This window comes from Miscanthus floridulus, chromosome 2 (assembly GCF_019320115.1).
Source record: "Miscanthus floridulus cultivar M001 chromosome 2, ASM1932011v1, whole genome shotgun sequence".
Classification (NCBI taxonomy): domain Eukaryota; kingdom Viridiplantae; phylum Streptophyta; class Magnoliopsida; order Poales; family Poaceae; genus Miscanthus; species Miscanthus floridulus.
This window is the reverse complement of record NC_089581.1, coordinates 97,383,937-97,407,038: the sequence shown is the minus strand read 5'-3', so window position 1 is coordinate 97,407,038 and position 23,102 is coordinate 97,383,937. Positions and strand designations below refer to the sequence as shown.

Sequence of the window (23,102 nt, the reverse complement as noted above, 5' to 3'; positions counted from 1 at the left end):
ATTCATGTTGCTTGCCCAAGCATTTTACCATGTGTATAGATATGGACAAGTTTCATAAACCTCAATTGGTAGCATTAGCTCCCTCTACATAGGTGCTAAGAGTTTGGATTTGAAAGCTTGCACATATGCATGAATTATGAAGTTTGAGGAAGTAATGTCTACCAAATGATGCTAAGTGTAAAGAATGGACCTTTGAAGCATGATACCAATCGGAGTTACCATTTGAACACCATCCTTAGTACCATGGTTTGCTAGATATCACACTTGAAAAACTACAACCAACAAGATACCTCATTGAGATCAACATTAGAGACAAGGGTTCTAGTACCACTTGAAGATCAAAATCAAGTATCTAGCTATCCTATGCATGCTAGGTTTTCAATTTTCATCAATCATTTCTACAATCTAGCATACACTACACAAGCATGGATATTGAAATTAAAAACTGTGTCATTAAGCAAACATATGTAATTGCATATCCAAATTGCAATATACAAGTTTATGAGCTTGCTCCTCCCTACTTGTGTGCTTCAAATTTTACTTGATCCCCTTACAATGTCATTTCATTTGTTTGCTCCCCCATCTTACTATCTTTGTGAATCTCTCTCCCCCTTTGTCATCAAATACCATCAAAAGGTGAGCTCAAATTTTAGATAGGTTGGGGTGAAACCATATTAAGTGAGGATCATTTTCCCATATTTGGTTCAATCTAGATCACTTGCAAAAGATATTTAACTCGGTTTGATCTAAGGACAAGCTTCTTCACACCTCATTCAAGGGTTATCTTGACCATGTTGAGTTAAACACTTATAGCTCATTTTCTAGATTAAACACTAGGTTCACAAGCCCACAAACATATCATATGCTACCACTAGATCATTTCAAGCATACAAGCAATAGTGGTACCATACAAGCATCAAATCATTTGATTTTCATGAATGAGCCTAAGACTATGATAGGAATGACTAGATGCACTAAACAAGTCCTTAGCAATGGATGAATGACATGTCAATCAATTTTACCTTGCTTTGCTTCGAAGGAGAGGCATGTCATATAATGAGGGGTGCATCAACACATATTTGAGAAGTCAAGTATGTTCAATTCATTCCTTAGCTTGCAAAACCTCTTCTCATCAGTGGCTTGGTGAAAATATCAGGCAAGTTGATCTTCGGTGCCCACACTCTCAATGCAAATGTCCCCTTTTTGTTGGATGATCTCTTATGAATGATGGCAGACATCTATGTGCTTTGTTCTTAGAATGGTTGAACCGGGTTGTTGGTGAGCTTCACAGCACTCTCATTAGTCACATAGCAATGGCACTTGTTTGAACTTTGATTCCAAAGTCACTCAAAGTAGCCTTCATCCAAAGTAATTGAGCACAACACTATCCGGCCGAAATGTACTCTCTTCGGTCGGTTGAAAGTGCTACACTATTTTGCTTCTTTGATGACCAAGACACAAGTGATCTTCCCAACATTGACATGTGCCCGATGTGCTCTTTCTCTCACTTTGCATCCTGCATAATCGAGAGTCCGAATATCCAATCAACTCAAATCTTGCTCCTTTGGGATACCACAATCCAACATTTTGTGTATGCTTCAAGTACCTCAATATTCTCTTTGTTGCCTTCAAATGACTTTCTCTTGGTGAGGCTTGAGATCTAGCACACATGCATACACTAAATATCACATCTGGCCTTGATGCGGTCACATAGAGTAGACTTCCAATCATAGACCGATACATCTTTTGATCTACCATGTTGCCACTAGCATCACTATCCAAGTTTCCTATTTGTCCCCATATGGTGTACTAATAGCTTTGCTCTCATCATGCCAAACTTCTTGAGCATGTCTTTGATGTACTTGCCTTGACTCACAAATGTGCCATTCTTCATTTGCTTGATTTGAAGACCAAGGAAGTAACTAAGCTCTCCAATCATGGACATCTCAAAATCACTTGCCATCATCTTTCCAAACTCCTCACAAAAATCTTGATTGGTTGATCCAAATATGATATCATCAACATATATTTGCAACACAAACAAGTCATTGCCTATCTTCTTGGTGAAGAGAGTGGTGTCAACCTTGCCCATCTTGAATCCCTTAGAGAGTAGGAAATACCTCAATCTCTCATACCATGCTCTTAGGTGCTTGTTTCAATCCATACAAAGCCTTTCTCAACTTGTAGACATGGTTGGGTTTCTTCTCATCTTCAAAACTGGGAGGTTGCTCAACATACACAAGCTCATTGATGTACCCATTGAGAAATGCACTCTTCACATCCATTTGGTACAACTTGATGTTGTGGCACAAGCATAGGCTAACAAGATCCTAATTGCTTCCAATCTTGCAACCTGGGGCATATGTTTCTCCAAAGTCAAGACCTTCAACTTAGTGTAACCTTGAGCCACTAATCTTGCTTTGTTCCTTACAACTATCCCATCTTGATCTTGCTTGTTCGAAAGACCCATTTGGTTCCAATCACATTATGATCCTTAGGCCTCTCAACTAACTCCCATACTTGATTTCTTGTGAAGTTGTTTAGCTCTTCATGCATAGCATTACCCAATCAACATCCTTCAAAGCTTCATCTATCTTCTTTGGTTCAATGGATGACACAAATGAGAAATGTTCACAAAATGATGTCAATCTTGAATCTTGTTTGCACACCTCTTGAGAATATCACCAATTATAGAGTCCAAAGGATGATCTCTTGCAACATTGGTTGGTTGAGCACTTGAACTTGATTGCTTGCACTTTGATTGATCATTTGATTGAGATGATGTAACTAGCCACTTGTTGTTGATCTTGCACTTGACATCACTTGTACTAGCTTGATTTTGATCATGAGAACCACTAGCTTGCACATTTGAGTTAGAGAGCACTTGATCTTGTCATCTTCAACATCAATCACTTCTCTAGGCCTTATATCACCAATATCCATCTTCTTCATTGCATTGACCAATTGAGTGCCTCTCACATCATCTAGATTCTCATCTTCCTCTTGGGAACTATTGGTTTCATCAAATTCCACATCATGCACCTCCTCAAGAGTACCACTAGCCAAATTCCAAACTCTATAAGTCCTTGCTAGTAGTGGAGTAACCAAGCAAGAAGCCTTCATCACATTTCTTCTCAAACTTGCTCAATCTAGTGTCCTTTCTTCAATATATAGCATTTGCAACCAAAAACCTAAAAGTATGCAATATTGGGCTTTCTTCCATTCAAGAGCTCATATGGTGTATTTCCATCATTGGGTGACAATAGAGGTGAGTTGCTATAGTAGTAAGCCATGTTGATTGCTTTGGCCCAAAAGTGAATGACTCATATTGTACTCACTCAACATTGATCTTGCATATCAATCAAAGTTCTATTCTTCTCTCAACAAGTCCATTTGATTGTGGAGTATACTTGGCCGAGAATTGATGTTTAATTCCAAACTCATCACATAACTCATCAATTCTAGTGTTCTTGAACTCACTACCATTGTCACTTCTCACTTTCTTGATGGTTGTTTCAAACTCATTGTGAATTCTCTTGATGAATGTCTTGAAGGTTGCAAACACATCACTCTTATCAACAAGAAAGAACACCCATGTATATCTAGTAAGATCATCCACTATCACAAATCCATATTTGTTTCCACCAATGCTAGTGTATGTGGTTGGTCCAAACAAGTCCATGTGCAACAACTCAAATGCCTTAGATGTGCTCATCATGCTCTTCTTAGGATGTGTGTTACCAACTTGCTTTCTAGGCTTGACATGCACTACATAGCTTATCCTTCTCAAATGTGACATCTTTCAAGCCTCTAACTAGATCATGCTTAATCAATTTGTTCAATTGTTTCATTCCAACATGACCAAGCCTTCTATGCCATAACCAACCCATGCTAGACTTAGTGAGCAAACATGTTGACAATTGAGCTTCTCTAGCATTGAAATCAACCAAGTATAGATTCTCATATCTAAATCCTTTGAATATCAAGTTAGAGCCATCTACACTTATGATCTCTACATCATCCACACCAAATATGCACTTGAAACCAAGATCACACAATTGAGCTACCAACAATAGGTTGAAGTTCAAGCTCTCTACTAGTAGCACATTGGAAATGCTCAAGTCATTGATATTGCAATCTTACCAAGCCCTTTGAACCTTGCCTTTGCCATTATCACCAAATGTTATACTATCAACCCCATTGCTATCATTTGTGTTGATTGAATTGAACATTCTTGAATCACCGGTCATGTGTTGTGTGCACCCACTATCAAGCACCCAATGCCTTCCTCTAGCTTTATAATTGACCTACAAAAGAAGATCAATTCATTTTAGGTACCCAAACTTGCTTGGGTCCTTGAAGGTTAGTTACTAAGCTCTTTGGCACCCAAATGGCTTTCTTCTTTGAGCCCACAATTGGATGCACCAATGAACTTAGCATGCACACCATTGGCACCCTTGGTAAGCAAATAACAAGAATCAAACTTAATTGAGGATACATTAGCATGCTTATTCTTGTTCTTGCAATCTTGCTCTATATGCCCAACTTGCTTGCATCTATTGCAAAACTGGCCATTGCCCTTCACAAAACTAGTCTTATGAGTCACAAAGGTGCCTTACCTTTCTTGGGGGTATAGCCTAATCCCTCTTTGTTGAGAGAAAACCTTTGGCTACCCAAGCACTTTAGCAAGCGGGCATCTCTACCATAGGCATTGCCTAGGGCATGAGTGAGCTCATTCACCTTCTTCTTGAGGGTCTCATTTTCCACCATTAATGAGGCATCACAAGTGAAACCATCACTTAAAGGTGAAGTAGAAGTGGTAGCACTACAAGAAGGGTTAGTGAGAGCAACAACAATGGGCTTATAAAAAGATTCATAAGAATACCATATCTTAGTCCCACATCACATGACACAATCACTTGCTCCTTCTTGCTTCCTCCTTCTTGACTTGCTCGAGGAGAGAGGAGTGAGCTTTTTCAAGCTTAGTGTGAGCCTTTACCAAGCTCCTCATGGTCTTCCATTAGACTCTCATGAGAAGCATTGCGCTCATCAAAGGATTGCTCAAGAGATTTGACCTTTTACGTAATTCTTTGCACTCCTTTCTCTTCATCTCAAAGCAAGTGTGGACTTGCTCCAACATGTCCATGAGCTCCTCCTTGTGTACTCCTCCTCATCATCATCACTCCTACAATCATCACTTTCACAAGCATCATTATCACTCACATCATATTTTACCTTGGTAGGCTTTGCCATGAGGCAAGTCGATGGAGTGTCGAAGATGGATGGCTTGTTGTTGATGGCTGATGCTTGCTAGTGCCTTCTTGAGAGACTTCTTGTCACCATCACTAGAATCATCATCATTCGATGAGCCATCACTATCCCAAGTGACCACATAGCCTCCACCATTCTTCTTCTTTTGGAATGATCATCTTCTTCTCCTTTCTTCTTCTCCTTCTTCTCCTTCTTTTCTTTCTTCTTCTCATCCTCATCATTGTCACTATTGTAGGGACAATCCGCTACAATGTGATCCTTGCTCTTGCACTTTATAGCATCTTCTTACATACTCTTGTTGTGATCTCTTCTCTTTCTTGTACTCATAGCCCTTCTTCTTTATGAATTTACCCATCTTGCGCACAAAGAGAACCATGGCCTCATCATCAATATCACTAGCATCTTCATTCTTACTTGATTTCTTTTTTGGACTTGCCCTTGTTCTTGGATGATGAGCTAGCCTTGAATGCTACACTCTTCTTCTTCTTGTCTTCATCCTTCTTCTCATCTTGATCAACCCCTTCCCTTTCTACATGGTATGTCTCTTGTGTCATGAACATCACCTAGTACTTGGTTGGGGGTTAGTTGCTTCAATCCTCCTCTAATGATGATCAATCTCAATATCTCAAATCTTGGAGGTAAGTACATCAAGAACCGATAAGAGACATCATCATCATTGATCTTCTCACCTAAAGCCTTCAAGTCATTGACAATCACTTGCAAACGATGAAACATCTCTGGAATACTCTCATCATCCTTCATCTTGAAGCTTGTCAACTTGTCCTTGAGGATATACAACTTGGCACTCTTGACTGCCGTGTGCCCTCATATGTTCCTCCAATCTCTTTCACACGTCACTAGCTCTTTCACAATCCTTGATTTGCTCAAACACCTTGGAATCAATGGCATTGTAAATGGTGTTGAGAGTCATTATATTGCATTGCTTGTTTGCCTTGTCTTGGTTGGTGATTTGTGGGATCAATAATTGCACAAACATTCTCGGTCACATCCCACACTTGATCATTGATTGAACCAAGATACATCTTCATCTTTCTCTTCCAATATTCATAGCATGTGCCATCAAAGAAGGTGGTTTGTCCCCCACATGGTTGAACAAAACTTGAGCCATCTTTTGACATCGAGGTTGTTAAGCCTTCAATTCAAATGGTGACCATGGCTCCGATGCCACTTGAAAGGTCCTAATATGGCTACAGGAGATGAATAGCCTATTTAAAAACTCTACAAAGCACAAGAGCAATTGATTAGTACAACAAATGGCATAATGCAATTTTGCTCTAGCTCTACAAGGGTTGCAAGCCACCTATCCAATAATTCTAGTTTCTATGATCACTAGGCACTCAACAAGCTAGGTCACTACTCACTAAGCTAGTGTGCTCTCAAAGACTAATTAAAAAGCCACACTAACCAAACTAACAAGCTCTCAAAGACTAACTACACTAAAGAGTTTGACAACTAGTTTGCAAGGAATGTAAAGGAGTGAGTAGGATGATATACCGCTAAGAAGAGGAATGACCGAATCACAAGATGAAGCCAATCAATCACCGGGAGAAATCCAATCACACAAGAGACACAAGATTTTTTCTCCCGATGTTCACGTGCTTGTCGGCACGCTAGTCCCCGTTGTGTCGACCAACACTTGGTGATTCGGCGGCTAATAGGTATCACATACCTAGACAACAAATGGCGCTATAAGAACCTACCCACAAGTGAGGTAACTCAATGACACGATCAATCCACTAGAGTTGCCTTTTGGCTCTCCGCCGGGGAAGGTACAAGACCCCTCACAATCACCAGAGCCGACCACGAACAATCACCAACACGTGCCGAAGCTCCTCCGCTGCTCCAAACCGTCTAGGTGGCGGCAACCACCAAGAGTAACATGACAACAATCCCCAAGTGCCACTAGATGCAATCACTCAAGCAAATGCACTTGGAATCACACTACACCACAACACCAAGATTAGCGATGGACGGCCTGACGCTAAAGCGGCTATAGTGATAGACAGTCTGACGCTAAAAAGTTATAGCGACAGACTTCTGTAGACGCTGTAAGTCCTGACGCTAAAAATCTTTAGCGTCAGACAGTACTTTTAGCGTCAGACAGTCCGTTGCCCTAAATTTTTTTAGCGACAGATAGTCTGCTATTGCTCTTTAGCGACAGATAGCCTGTCAGTACTCTAAAGCGACAGACAATCTGAAGTTAGAAATGTTTTTAGCGACAGATGGTTTGACGAGATCATTTAAATACATTTTAAAAAAATAAAAGGCCATTTGGTTGCAAATTAATACAAAAGTAACATCATTGTGCACATTTCTCATACAAATAGATTCATTCATGAACCTAAAACATAGATCATGATCAGATAAAGTTACTATGCTTTGACAATCCTTTCAGACAAAATACACTAAATATGGTCATAGATCCCTTAGAATGCCACATCTCAACAGTGTATACAGAGATATGGTTCCTTCAACCTCCCATCAGAGTGATGAGGAGGGAGCACAAACTGAATGAGCACTCAGATTACTAAAATGTTCATCACAGGGATATGCAGAAATTACATGCACAACATACAAGAGCCAAGAAAAAGGGAAATTGACATTCTGCGAACATGTCACAATGCAACTGCTGATTTGATCTAGTCTTACTTATATCAGCTATAAGCAAAACTTTCCGAAGCAAGCAAAATACATCTCAATTTATCAGCTTGATGAGAAACCTTTTCCCCATCTGTACATAGAGAACTTCCAAATGATAGGCCAGGAGTATATGCTCTATCATATCATGGCTAATGCTACTGTAGAAAAAAGATGTCATTTAATCTTGACCCAATTGGACTATGATCAGATTAAGCTTACACAACATCAAAGTATTTCTCAAGCAGTCATGCTAAGTGCACAAGAACCATCCAAATAGCATCAGACCATTACATTGTAGCAAAATGGAGGGAAAAACTCACAAACTTCTAAGAAAATACTGAAAAATGATGTTTGAAAACAAGATACAAGGAAATAGAGCCAAGAGGAATGAGCTAGTATGGACAAATACTGCATTTCAGAGGCCATCTACAATCACAAAAATAAGAATAAAAACACATGAGTTTCATGTTTGCCATATCAATTTCAAATAAGCAACAATTATTATGTATGATGACAGTTGACCGTATGTCATAAACATACCTAGTCGACCAGTCCAAATAATACCTGCTACTACCATTGACCTGCTGCTCTATCTTGACGCAACTTGTCTCTCTCCTCTTTCATCTTGTTCACAATCTCAATTACCTTCGGGTTAAATAAACGTTCCATAACATATTTCTTTTCCTCTGCTTGTATTTCTTTTATGGCACTTGGGTATGGATTTGGAGGTGGCTTCTTTCCTTCACTTCGGGCAATTTCTTTCAGTTCCTTGTATGCTTTCTTCTGTGTCCGATACTACATCTAGAAAAAGGATGGTGGTTGTACAATAGATATATGTAATAAAACTGGTAGCATAACTTCAAATTTAAGTACAGTGAGGCCCAGAATTGAATTTTCTGTTTAATGGTGTTTGATAAAAATAAACAAAAGGATTATATAGGAGAAAAATTACATCTGCTACAACCATCGCATCATCTTCACGGACTCCTTGCTCTTTCAGCTCCAGGACACGCCAAGCAAAAACTCGAGCCGGTGGTGGATCAAATCCACTTATCCTGAAAAGGATGGATAAACAATACATCTTGTGTTCAAAGCGAGAAACACAAATAAATAAAGTCCAAGAAATAGAGACGAAATATTCCAGAGAATAGGATCAAAACAGTAATGCCATCAGTAGTCCGACCAAAAAAGAGTCATTTATCAAGCAGTAGCCTACAGATGGAAGCTGAAGATAGTCGCCAAGGTACCAAACTAATACTAGAATGTTCAAAAGAACAACGCTACTCAACAAATTCAAGAACCTCATTAATCTATTTGCAACTGTGCATCCTTCGTAATAATCAACTGTTTTTACTAATCCAACAATTATATAACAGCATTCATAAATTGCGTGATACTATCAGGCTTCAATGAGAAGGCCAAGCATGTCCCATATAAGGATGTACAATACAAATGGGACCCGTGCAAATTTCCAAACAGAAAAGCAGAATTAAAACATGAAAATTAAAACCTTGAATACTATTTTAACTATACAGCGTTGCGGGATCACGTTTCTATAAGGAAATAACATAAGAAAAGAGAAGGATTTTACTTGATTGCATCATGGTAGAGCGAATCCGGATGTTTTTTTGTTGAACTTCCTAACATACACATCCTCAGGAAACTCGATCTTCCCCTCTGGGCGAGGAAATGTCACCGGCGGTGCCCTAATAAACAAGCGCCACTTGTTTCAGTAAACCAGAAAGCAGCATGATGAAAAAGAACGGAAATGTTACATGAGACAAATGATAAAGACACTTTTAAACAAGTCACAAAGCATACATAGACTCAGTAGCCATCTTCGGTTTATGCAAATATACAAATTAAGCACAACTGAACCAACTAGATAAACCACTAGTATCTGGCTGAGGAAAAATACCCTTTTTTTAAGGGTGTGGCAGTATTTTTTTAGGAGAGACGACGGATCATTGGGTCCTCATGAATTTTTTTAAGTGCTCCCTCCATACTGGTAATTCAGGTCTCATAGAGTGATTAATTAGGGCGTATTTTTCCCTATTTGCCTTTATTAAAGAGGATTGCGAGTTTCTTCCATTGTACAAACATTCAGTGTTGCGCTAGTTAGCGCGATGGAGCCTGAGGTAAGAAGAGCAAGGTTAGATCCCTCGCGCCGATTCTTTTCCTTTTGCATATCGTGATTCTAGGATCTCTGGTGGCGTGATTTTAATTTTTTTTCCTTCTGGCGCTCCATTCTTTTCCTTTTGCATGGCGCGTTTTTTTTTCCTTTTGCTTGGCGTGTTTTTAATTCCTCTAGAGGCACTCGATTTTTTACCCTTGGCGCTCATTTGGTCCAACGCTTGGTTTGAGATGGGGTAGTGGAGGCATAGGCAACCGAAGAGACACAGGAGCAGAGGCAGCGACAGCCCAAGGGACATGGTTTTCATGCTCCTCGTGAATAAGTACCACAGGAACCAAAGAGACCTGGCGCATTCTCTCCAAGCGAGAAACCAAACAACTAAACCGACTTCAATATGTGAAAACACTCCCATCCCCTAAAATGACATGAATTACCAATATGTAAGGAGTATGTTGCATGCGGTGTTTTTACTTTTTATACGAGTGGGCTCCATATGAATCCTGCTAACTACTCCCTCCGTCCCAAAGTAGATGACACTTTTGATTTTTTCAGATAAATAGATAATGACTTTATATTGCTTTTAAATGAATGGATGATGAGACGACAGAGGTAGTTTAGACATTATACAGCTCGTCCAACACATATGTTATCCGAAAAGCTGGGTTGCCAAACCAAACAGCCTCAGCCTTTTGCCAGAGACCGGCTTTCGAAAAGCCAGCTTACAGAAAGCCAAAGCCCTTTCAAAAAAGCCAAAACTTAAACAAACAGGCCCTTGCTTCCGCTAAACTACTTCGTCAGCCCAGCCGTGCCCGTCAAACACTTCGCTTGCCTTTGGCAAGGTTGCTTTTCATTTCAGCAGAAGACTATTTACAGTTTATTTTTCTACCCTTTTCTTTTTTTTTTTTTGGCTTTTTCTGAACGAGGCATGAGCTCTATACCTAGTAATAATCAATTAGGATAAGAGAAGGAAGCAAAGTTTACACTGCAACCACACTGCTCGCCAAGGCGCACCAGACCACCAGTCATAAAAAAGTACATGGCCTAATAATGCAGAAAAAGGCAGTAGACCGCAAGGTGTACAAGCGGGTGTTTCACGCTGCACAAGCAACCGCTAGGAAAAACCGAATGCTCAATCACAGCATTTACTTTGCTCATGTCCTAGCAATTCACTGATATGCCCATTTGCACGCACTTGTTACTGGCAAGCTATTTGATTATCCCACTGTATGTATTGTTATGCAACGGCAGGAAACAGAAAAACAAAAACTGCCCAATAGATGTGAAACATAAAAACAACTATGGATCCTAATGGCTGTAGAAGGATACTAATGCTATTCCTCGTCGCTAGTCGAGACACAGACAACGTCCTTATCTTTCTTGGGCTTCCGCTTAGCATCAGATCCATTGCCAGCTCCTGGATCGGCAATATGGGACCGCATCAGCTCAATGATCCTGCCGCCATGCTTCTCGGTCTTCACCTTCCCAATGCCCTTCTCCAGCTGGTTAGGATAGATGGAACGCACATCATGTTATGTTAGGTCCAAATTGCTCGCTTGCAATGCAAGATGTCAAACACCTCACCTCGGCCTCAGTGGTTGGCTTCTGGCAGCTCAGGAGCTAAATCTGCTGAGTGGAGAGAACTGCATGGGGAAATATGCTTATGCCCCCGGTACTAGAGGACGACAACTCCCTGCGCAGTTCATCAAGTTTAGCTTCCAGATCGCTCATTCGGCTACGTTTTGCGCCTTTGGTCGTATCACCACCTCCGGCTCTAGCTTGAGAACCCAAAACAGCAATCTCAAGCTTCACTGGTCTGTTCCCTGCGTTGCAAAGACCAAGGAGTCCATCAGCAGTTGGCAGTAATATTTTATTACAAGTATGATCCAGTATTTTACCTTCCAGTGCTGGCTTCCACAATGGTCCCAATGTAACATACGCATTGGTCGAATATGCTGTATGTTGAAATTCTTCTTTCTGAAAGTGCAAGAAACAATCTTACCTTAGCAATAATGTATAAGGTGATCAAACAACAAGATACACTAAAAAATATTCACTTGGTACTACTTGTAGCACGCACATACCAAAACGCGGTCAACTATAAGCTGTACTATCAACTGCTCAATTTCTTCTCTTTTAAGATCAACAGGTTGATTCGAGCGACCTGCTTCAACATATGCAGTTTACAATACGACACTGAACAAACTTCTGGATGATGACTGATGACATAACACCTAATAAGCACAACATACTCCTGAAAGATTTTCTAGAGTTATACCTAAACCTTTTCACTTCACCTTGAACTTATCCACCAGCTGCAACAGTGTAGCTCTTTGGTCATTAAGTTGCAAGTCGTGTAGAAGTGAAACTAGAATTTTGGTATGGCCTGAACAACAGTCACATAAATTAATGTGGGAATATGAACAAAAAGAATAGATGAAAAATTAAAATTATAGTCCATTAAATGTAATTTCTGACTTAAGGCAAAATTATCATACACGTGGCATCTATATCCTTGAGCTCGATACTAGAAGCACAATTGTCACACATTCCTGCAAAAAGAAATTCTGTAAATATTGATAGCTAAATGTTTAGCTCCTGAGAAATATAAAGTATCATGAAAATACCATTGCAGTCCTGCAGAGCCTCTCCAAAATGCCGAAAGAAAGCACCACGTCGGCAGCTCTTAGACTGGGAAAACAAAAACCTTGCCATCACATTATACAGAAAACAACACTACAGAAACAACTTAATCCATTGTTTCTTAAATACAAAGTGTGCTAGATGCACTTCCGCTATTTGGCATTATTTAGGACATTTTCTGAGAAACACATCAAATTAGTAGAATCCCACCTCCAAGAAGCTCTAAAAAATACTTGGCCGGTGGGGAAAGACTGCCACCGCAGTATTTTACTAAGAGCTCAACCGAAGCCTAGCTGAGAAAGGTCACATGAAAGCTGGGCCCCTCATACATGGGGATGCTGCCTCCTATGGTTTGGGCCTTAACCTGTGCTTTGAGGCCACTACCAGACCCTTACGAGGGCCACCACAGGTCGGTTCACACATGCTGACTAGGGGAACCAGAGAGTGACCTTTCTTTTACCCAGCCTAAAATTTGCTCCCACGAGGATTCGAACCAGGACCTGGGGTGCTACTAAGGTCACTGCAACCACTAGGCTACAGGCTCCTCGCCTCCGACAAGATTTACAGTATGTCTATGCTACTGAAGGCCTGTGACAACGGTTACTCCATCCATTACTTTTACTTGATGCTTTTTATCTGTACAAAGAGTATGGATATGGGATAGGTAATTTCTGTTATCAAAATCCTACATCATCAAGAGAAAGTATACTGTAGAACTTCACAATTTTGTTTTCTACTACATGACCAACTATTGTCCTATTTTATGTTGAGAGAATGTATTCCTGAGAACCATTGAGCCTTCTGTGGTTTACCATGGTTTCTATGCTACCTAGCAAACTCACAGAATTTGAAATGGTTACGTCAACACTTCATGCTGTTCAACCTAGCACGGTTTCTGAAAGGTAGGTTGATCCACTACATGTTTGTGCCACTTCAGTAATAGCAACCTGTAGTAGTGTTCTACAATCACTATCCAGATAGGTAGACCCACTGTTATTATTGTGGTATGTGATTGAAAGAAAGGCTTGATTATACAGTTGTTTGTAGCATATACAGTTGTTTGTAGCAAAGAGACTGACATAAATAAATTTTTATGTTCAAAGGACTTGAAAAAAGAAATCAAATAGAAGATGACCTTATACTAATTCAGTAGCCACTCTAAAGATTTGCCATAGTATTTCTGAGGAAAATGGGAGCTTACCTGACAGTATCGCACAATGTCATATAGATTTTGAAGGCCACAGTTTTCATAGAAGACCATTGAACTCTGTTCATCGAAAACATAGCACATATAGTGATGAAAATTAGACTTACACTGAGAGAAAAGCAGAAAATTTAATCTTGCCTGCCGTGGAACATCACCAGGTCGATAATACAAAACACACTCTGAAGGTAATCCATCCTGCCCTGCCCGACCACTTTCCTGAAGACAGATAGGTTTATCAGAAGGGATATTTGGCTGTGTAACTAGCAAGGTGTGATATTAACCAACCTGGTAGTATGTCTCCATAGACTTGCTAAGGCTATGATGAATCACAAATCTAACTACAAGGAAAAAAACATTTCTTAGACACTTTATTGAGAGCAAAGCAATGACAAATACTGAAACCATTACTCATGTGATAGCAGAAATTAGATGTTACTGCCTCATTGGTCTCTACCAGTTCAAGGGAAATGCTTATTGACATAAAAATCCATATTTTCACATGATGAGCTGACATTCTAATACCCTAGAACGAGCACATTTTACATGGAATGGCTAAACATTCTCAACTAAACTATAACAGAGACTATGAAACAGTATTACCGCGACTCCGCGAGTAAGGGCAGGAATAACAAGTACACATGGATACAGTGGTAAATTATTGGCATAGCATTTCCCATGTATGGAAACTAGAAGACCAGCGCCCTTCAGTTTGCTGACCAGAAACAAGGTGATTTCTGGCAAAAACAGGGCAATTCATTTTTGTCCTCACTCCCATTTCTGTTTTGTAATTTCTTTGGGAGTCATGCACACAAGTAGTGTGACCAATAAAATGCCAAATTAGGGCCTATTTGGATACATGAGCTAATTACTAGCTACCTAAAAAATAGCTCTAGAACATCCAAACAAGAGAGCTAATAGGTGAGCTAATTTTTTAGCCAAGTCTCCAACTAGTTGTTAGCCAACTAGCTAGCCAACCATAGCTAATTTGGGCTAATTTTTAGCCCCAACTAGTAACTAGCTATGTGTATCCAAACAGGCCCTTAATCTCGTTTAAGAATCCTACTGTATAACTTAATTATACACATATTCAAGTGAATTCTGACAACAAGCAATCATAATGATCGAACTCTGAGATTGAACACACCATCTGGTTTGTTGATTCCCATTCCAAACGCCACCTAAATAGTCCACCATACACAAACAAAAATCTTATTAGAGACAGAGTAGCACAGAACCACACCACCCACCCACCCAGAGAGATATAAGCACATACTGTTCCACCGATGACCTGTGGTTGTCCTTTGCTCCAACTGTTTAAAAGATAATGTGGATTACCTCAGTACCAAATCATGGCATTGAATTACAAAAAAAAACTTGTGCAATAAAGCAGCTCTTATAGAAATACTCCCTAAATTATTCTTTTTTATATGACGTTGACATTTTTTAAAGACTCCCTGAAGTGCTTCTACGACATGTTAGATTCCATGCAATCATACTTTCTAATATTTGACCATGAATATATTCTAAATTCTAAAGGCCTAAGCCAAAGAGCAATTGGCAGAAAATCTTCACAATACTATACTATTAATCTGTGTAAATACATGAGAACAGCCATATCATCATGCAATCTTTCTTTTAGTTAGATTGGAATCTGATGTGTTGTATATACTATTTACAATAAAAAAAATGCTTGTTATGTAGATCGTACTATGGAAGACATAAAATCTAAAAGGAGTTTCAAGTAACAGGGATGCTAAAAAGGCAATCCAGCAGTTTGGGGGTTGCAATGAAGGTGGTTGGCTACAGGAGGTGACTACCGTGACACTAGTACGTAAATTAGGCCTTCTAGCACTTCTCTAAGCATTTTGTTTTTCTTCTTGGAGATATTGGAAATAACTGGAGCTACGTCCTTTGATCGAGTCCCATGCATCCCAGCCGACTGTCACAAAGAGTATCTTGTCGGATTCGTCACTTGGAGTTCCTGTTCGAATCCATGTCTTCTATGGAGATTAACTGGTATGAGATAATGACCACAAGCAAGCGCTCAATCCTTTCCATATTAACGATGCCAGTCATATTAAGGCAAGAGAGAGGAAGGAGGGGAAGAGACTAGAAAAAGGCATGCTAGCACTGAAATACAAGCATGTGGCAGTGTCTGAATAAATAAACTAGTGGACGAAGGATGAAGACTTGAAGTGGAAGGTTTACCAAAAAAAAGGCTTATGTTTCCTTCACTAAGTAGGGCCTAACCTTTTGGCTCACCCAGCCCAAGTATACACCACTTAAAAGGTGACAATAGGCTCCTCCATTTTACTACTGCCACCCCCTCCTTTATACCACTGCTTCATTGCTTCCTTTACCCAGCAGCTGCACCTCTCCAGCTCCAGCTGCGGAGCTGACACCCCTGCCACCCACCAAGGATAGAACAGCAGCATCGAAAACCACCCAGCACTGCCTGGGCAGCTAGACCATCTATGCCAGAATACAGCCATAGTACAGCAATCGCTGTCACCATGTTTTTTAAACAGTGTTGCACTGAGGGCATTCACCATAGCAACAGGACAATTGCTGTATTGGAGAAATCAACAAAAGCATACAAGGGGAATTCTGTACATACCGCATGTGAATTTTCTCACGAGCAACAATATCCATATCAGCATGATAATGCTCTGCCGAAACACCCCTATCGCGCAATTCTTTTGCAACCTATTTCTCAAAAAGAACATAATTTACGAAGGGTAGGTGAATAGTGGTTCGAGAGGGGGGAAAGTAATCAGAAAGAGTATAGCACATAAAGTCATAAACTCAACATCATTTTTTTAAATTATACATTGATATGACCCATGTTTTCAGGACGTCCGATTAATCGCGATTAATCGCGACTAATCGTCCTAGACGGTTTTAGCAACTCGACCAGGGCCTCCGAATAGGCCAGACCGTCCAGGAAACTAGTCGTCCGATTAATCGTCGTCCAGCCGCGATTAATCGCCCGTCCAGGCTGTGCTAGTCGTCCAACCCGTCCAGCCTGAGAGTGGGCTGTATCTGAGAGCTGGGCCTATTTTATATTTTGGCCCAAGCCCATTAGGGTTCCCATTTCCTACCCCCTCACTCCCTCAGCCTCTCACTCACACGGCACACACACTCACTCTTCAGTCTTCTAGTCTCTCACCTGTCCCAGTCCAGCAGCAGCCCTCTCTCTCCCTTCCAGCTGCTCCTCCCCCTTCCAGCTGCCCTCCCTCTCTTCCTTGTGGTTGCTGCAGTGCTACAGGCACGCAGGCCTGTAGATCCAGCGGGTGCAGAACTGCAGATCCAACTGTGCAAGGGAGGAAGACTGCACGAAGAATATGAGCTCCTCCTCCTCAGGTCAGTCATCACCTCCTCGTTCAATCTTGGTGCTTTGAAGCTTGAAGCTCTGTTTCTCTGTGTAGATCTAGATCGACAGAGGCAACGTGCAGTGGAAGTGTACATGAACATCCCTGATGCTGAAGTTCAAGGAGAAGTTGGTTCTGCTCCAGCCTCCTCAGTTGCATCAGGCTCTACTGCTGCTGCTGGTTCAGCAGCATCAACTGCTCCCGATGTTGCATCTCTTGTGGAAAAGGCCCTAGCAAAACTGCCTCCAGAAATGGCTGCTGAAGCTAAAGATCCCAAGAGGAAGGCTAAGTCTCGAGACCCTGGATGGAAGTTTGGATGGTGGCCAGATATTGATCACTTGATTGCCTTTCACCTGATTGCCTTTCACCATATTTCCTTGCTAATGTGCTTTATTTTTCTATAATTTCAGTTTGTCAGCAGCAGCCAGCAAGACAAGAAAGGGCTCTGCAGCAGCCAGGTAAGTGGCCAACTGACCTATCTAGAGCCCAGAACATGTAGTATATTAGTGTGTGTATATTAGTTTGAGTAACTATATAATATATATGGTATATCAGTTCCCCATATATAGGGGTCGACCAGGACGACCAGGGGACTCATCTAGGGTCGATTAATTGTCTTGGACGACGACTAATCGTCCTGGACGTTCTGGACGGTCCCCAGGCGTCCAGACTCGACCAGCCGTCCTGAAAACATGGGATATGACAACCACGTGCTATTGCATACTGCAAAAACATTATTACAATATTAAAATATAAAAAACAATATTACTCTATCCATAAAAGAGATGGAACATCGTTCGAAAACAAAAAGAGATGTAACATACTTTTCAGAAACTCATTGACATAATGGAAGAATAGTTTGTACCAGCTATTTTTGCTTTAACTATTTAATCAGAAAATTTCAAAACAATACAGTATCGAAATTTATGAACATTTGTTTTTGCTCATGAATCAAATTTCCAAAATATATATCCTTGAAGCAATGATTTATCTATTCTCAGTTTGACCACACTGTGGAGGCAGCAGTTATAGATATCAAAACTTTTAAGATTATTTTAGCAAATAACAGAAACAGAGTGATTCATGGTTCGTTGTGCCAACCTGTTCACATTCCTTCCTTGAAAAGCAATACACAATTCCAGATTCATTATTTGGGTACGATTCAATTATAAAATTTGCAATCTCATCAATGACAACCTTTCCAACTGGTGATTTTTGATACACCTACAGGGTAAAGAAATCATATAAATATAAGGAAGATAATTAATCCCTCTTTATCCCCATTGCATTATTTCTCATAATTATAAATAAAGAATAAAAAATAAAATATCAAAACTTGCAGATTTGGAAGACATATACTACCTTATAAAAGAGGTTGGGCCTGTTTACTGTGCTGACAAATTTGACGCATCTGGGTATATGAAGCATCTCTATCAAATCTGTTTGGACTTTACTTGTTGCAGTTGCCTACAATGTATTGCAGGCTAGTTCACACAACTTTATTTTTTCTAAACTTGAATATTATTAGGATTTCTTTGTTACTCACAGTTAGAGCTATCATGGGAACACTGGGAAATTGGATCTTTAAAATACTAAGATTCTTGTAGTCTGGACGGAAATCGTGGCCCCATTGACTACAGCAATGTGCTTCCTGAATGATAACTGTCACATGCAAATGACAATGATGATACCAGAATACAGATAGATTAAATAGCACATGGAAAGGACATAAGATATGCTCATGCATTGACAGGTTCTTTGCATATTCTCGCAATGGGAAACATACTGTATAATAAAGAATACAAACAGCTTGAAAATGTTGACAGTGAAAAGAATAGTTGTCGATGATTATTCCTTTTACGTGGGTTGATCAAGCTGCGATCAGATTCGGAATTTGTGATAGCAAGCTTGCTGCTTTTTAGCTACCATCGGTTCTAGTATCAGTAGGAAACTTAGTGTTTCAATGGAAATTCTTAAAGATACCAAGAGTAAGCAACTACAGCTACAAACACGTAGTCCAAACTAAAACAGCATAAAGATACTTTGTCATAAGGCAAACAATTTATTATTCTGATATAATTTCAAATTAATGTTTCTAAAAAATTAACTGCAAGGAATCACATGATCTTGCATACGAGTAGCTCGAAGACATTAAGAATTTTGTAACTTACGTAAGAAACAGAAAAAAGGATTTTTAAGAGTCAAACAATTTCAGGCAATATGGACTAATAGAGACAAGTTTCATCATCACTCACATCTATTGCAACAAGAGAAAGACGTCCCGCATGATGGCATTTCTCAACCTTGGACATGAACCTTTTACTTTTTTATATATATTTTCTGGTGTCACATATAATATCTTCAGCTCTCCTTCACCTGTATCAAGTGCCCTATAGATGAACTTTTCAACTTCCTTGTTGGTAGTTGAAGTCAGCATGTATGCCGGTATACCTAAAGCTGCCAGTCCCATGACCTAGAATGGCATAACTTTCCGAGAATGAGCACGAGCATGTTAGGGAAAGGAAAAAAAAAAGATGCTTACAGCTTAACAACCTGGTCCTGGATAAGAGAAAGTAGAGGGCTGACAACCAATGCAATTCCATCACGAAGTACAGCTGGGAGTTGGTAACACAGGCTCTTCCCTCCACCAGCAGCCATTATTACTAGAACATCTCTTGCACTCATGACTGCATTAATTATCTGTAAGCACAATATGATTTAAAAGAATGCAAATAAAAGGAAACTATCCAATGTTATATAGCATATGGATGTAAAGTAGGATCAACACTAAATAGAAACAATATAAGAAAACAGGGATGTTGGAGAAATGGAAATCAAAAGGCCATTATAAAGAACCAAAACGATAGGTATATTGGAGGAACCAGAGGGTAAAAATCATAGATAACCCAAACACCTCAGGCATCTGTTCTTCAGTAATGGACCAATTTTAGAATTACACTTGGTTCAAAAATAAAACAGAAACTTGCATATTTCTTTTATATACCTAGGACTGCCCAAAAGGAACGATTTATAAAACAGACCATTTCTCCGATAAACTTACTTCTCGTTGATTTGACCGGTATGATGTGATGCCAAATATATTGAATCAGGTATCATCAGCCTGAGAATCCCATGGGAAGCTCCCAGACCAGTCCTCCAAAGTAACTGAAGATTTGTTATTTGATTTATTTCTGGACACTTTTGATACTTCCAGCAAAGCCTTTAACTGTGACTGGCGCTCATACAACTCCTCTTGGCGATCGAGTAATCTTTTAGTTTGTCCTGGAAAGCATGCATTTCAACTCTGCAAATTAACACAGTAGCACTCCTTGTCCACAAAAATATCAGTAGCATTCAAAAAGTGTAATTAAGAAAGTACGACCAGAAAACCTGGCTGCTGTTCATTTGATGTTAAATAAAACCTTCTGTAAGGAGGGCACAGTGGTCATTAATTTAATCCATGACCAAAGAAAAGGGAAGTAAAAAAAACAAAGGAACTGTCATGTCCATTAACATCTATTCATCTATATAAACAATAATTCAGTAAGTAGCTGATGCAGATGAATAGTCACAGAAAAATATGAATGTATCAATAATTACTAGCTATCAACTGTTAAGTGTTTATGGATCAAGAAACGATAATGTAGTGAATGATTCATTAGTATTATTATTGTGATCATACCTTGAATGTCATCAAGTTCTGACTCCACAAGCAACAGTTCCTCCTCAACATTTTCTTCGTCCTTCATGTCTCACTTCTGCACAAACGCCATAGAAAACAAAATAGATGATGGGACTATTTTTGGTTTCACTGGCCTAAAAAAAGTTTTCCTCAGAAACTAATTAAAAGTTTGTTTGGATTTCCCAAAAAGCAAACTAACAACCAAACTTAAGACAGCAATTAAGATTATAGTTGAACAATTAAGTAGTTGAGTCAGTAAGTACTTCGTAGCTGATACCATATGTCCATGTATACAAAGACCTGCATACAAAAATATGACATTTTTTCAAGACTACCTTGAAGTTTGGATACCAATTTAGCACAAAGACACTAGCTTAACAACTCTATAATAGAGGTGTACTTACTGGATGGCTGTAACCCAAAAATACTACACAGTTTGAGCTTTCCTCTTTGCACAGATTTCCAAACACCACCCAAGTTTACCCCACTGCTATTACCTCCCTGCTTTGAACATGTGCCAGAACTATCACAAACTACCCCAATACACTTGTGTACAATTGATGGCTCCTCTAGCAATAAGCAAAGTTCATACCATACTGAACCCATTTTTATTTTTATTCTCACAAGGCCCTGAAGTTTAGAATTGCTATCACCATCAGCCAGTGATGGAGCCATAGTCTCAAACTCTTAGCACAATCAATGGTCAGGTATGATTTGGGTGCCAAGGCACAATGTTCATGAGATTACATGAACAAAGTGGTACATATAATGTAGATAATATCCAACTGATCCGGCAGGGTTATGGATTAAAATTAATTTAGGTGAAAGTAGAGAATAATTGAAACATCATTGCATCATAACAACATCGCCGAAAGGTCAGCATAAAATATTCAATTTGAATTTCTGAAAGTGAAACTTCAATGAAATTATGGAACAAGGATAATTGAAATATTGGCATGTGAACTCTACAAATTAATAGATTAATTTGATAATTTAAACTCATGGTGCAATGACATAGTTATAATTTAATAATTAAAGTCATTGTGACAGCATAAATTCAACTTCTTACTTAATGCTAGGTCCAGTTGTTAATTTCCGTGACAACTAGAGAGATGATATGAATACACGGGCTTTGGACGAAGTTCATTCAGTTAGATGAATTTCATTGGAATGGAAATGAAAGGAACGGAGTCTGCTTAAATTTCAGTGGAACTTCAGTGAATACTGACTTAACGATGGAGAGAAACAGAATTAAGTCGGTTTTAAGAGCCTAGATTGAATGAATAGGAACAGTAGAACAAAATAGAGAAAACACAGGAGCTGAATTAACCCTTGCGTCTAGAAGCTAAAATTAAAATAAAATAGGGTTCGGGTGCTCAGTTTTGCATAGAATGAACTGGAAGAGAGGGGGCGGGGATACCTGGTGTGTGGACTGTGGTGGGGTGCTCGCCGCCGGACGCCGGCAAAGAGTCCGACGAAGACCTGGGCAGCTGGGATTCTGGGAGTAGGGCGGCGCCATGGCGGCGGTCGCAAGCCTGGCCCGGTTGATACAGAAAACCGCCGAATCTAGGCGAGGTGACGGGAGAAGAAAAACAGCAAATAGGCTTTTTGGCCGATTTGTTTTCTGCATGTGCACGCGGATTGAGCTTGTTTGGTTGCTTGCTCAGGCGAGTTTCCTTTAACAATCTAGGCTATTCGTTTCAGAAATAATATACAACATGCGTGTGTTTTAAGGAAAAAAAAACACATAAATTTTCTAAATGCTTCCGTTCTGCTGATCCCGCCCGCGTACGCCGCCCGCTCCGCAACGTACGCACGCACGCCAATTTGTATACGGACCAAGCCAATTTGTACACCGCTCAATTTGTGCACACACGCCAATTTGTACACGCTCCGCACGGTGCCGCTGGCTGGACCAAGCCGTGCGTATACGCGTCTGCTACCACTGAACCCATATACGTGTGCGGCCAATTTATCCTTTTGTCTTTTCATAGAAAAAAAATTATTTCTTGTGATACGTGGATCTGTGATTTTGTGATTTGTAGGTACTGGAGGCTAAAAATAGAAGAATGATGGAGGCTGTTGGATCTTAATTCTATGGTAAAAAAAAATTATGTGTTAAAACTGCATAAAACA

The 23,102-nt window shown here is 39.8% G+C and overlaps 1 long non-coding RNA gene and 1 pseudogene across 2 annotated transcripts; both read right to left on the bottom strand.

Moving 5' to 3' along the window:
• Positions 1 to 8,206: 8,206 nt before the first annotated feature.
• Positions 8,207 to 9,605, bottom strand: LOC136526847 (uncharacterized). 2 transcript variants are annotated; one of them, XR_010776606.1, is made up of 4 exons: positions 9,524 to 9,605; positions 8,885 to 8,987; positions 8,473 to 8,733; positions 8,207 to 8,358 (listed from the first exon to the last, which is right to left on the bottom strand). It is a non-coding gene; the product is annotated as an uncharacterized lncRNA (long non-coding RNA). The 2 variants fall into 2 exon arrangements; XR_010776605.1 differs by having other exon boundaries at positions 8,885 to 9,599.
• Positions 9,606 to 11,025: 1,420 nt separating this feature from the next.
• Positions 11,026 to 22,696, bottom strand: LOC136526836 (ATP-dependent DNA helicase Q-like 2; annotated as a pseudogene).
• Positions 22,697 to 23,102: the final 406 nt, after the last annotated feature.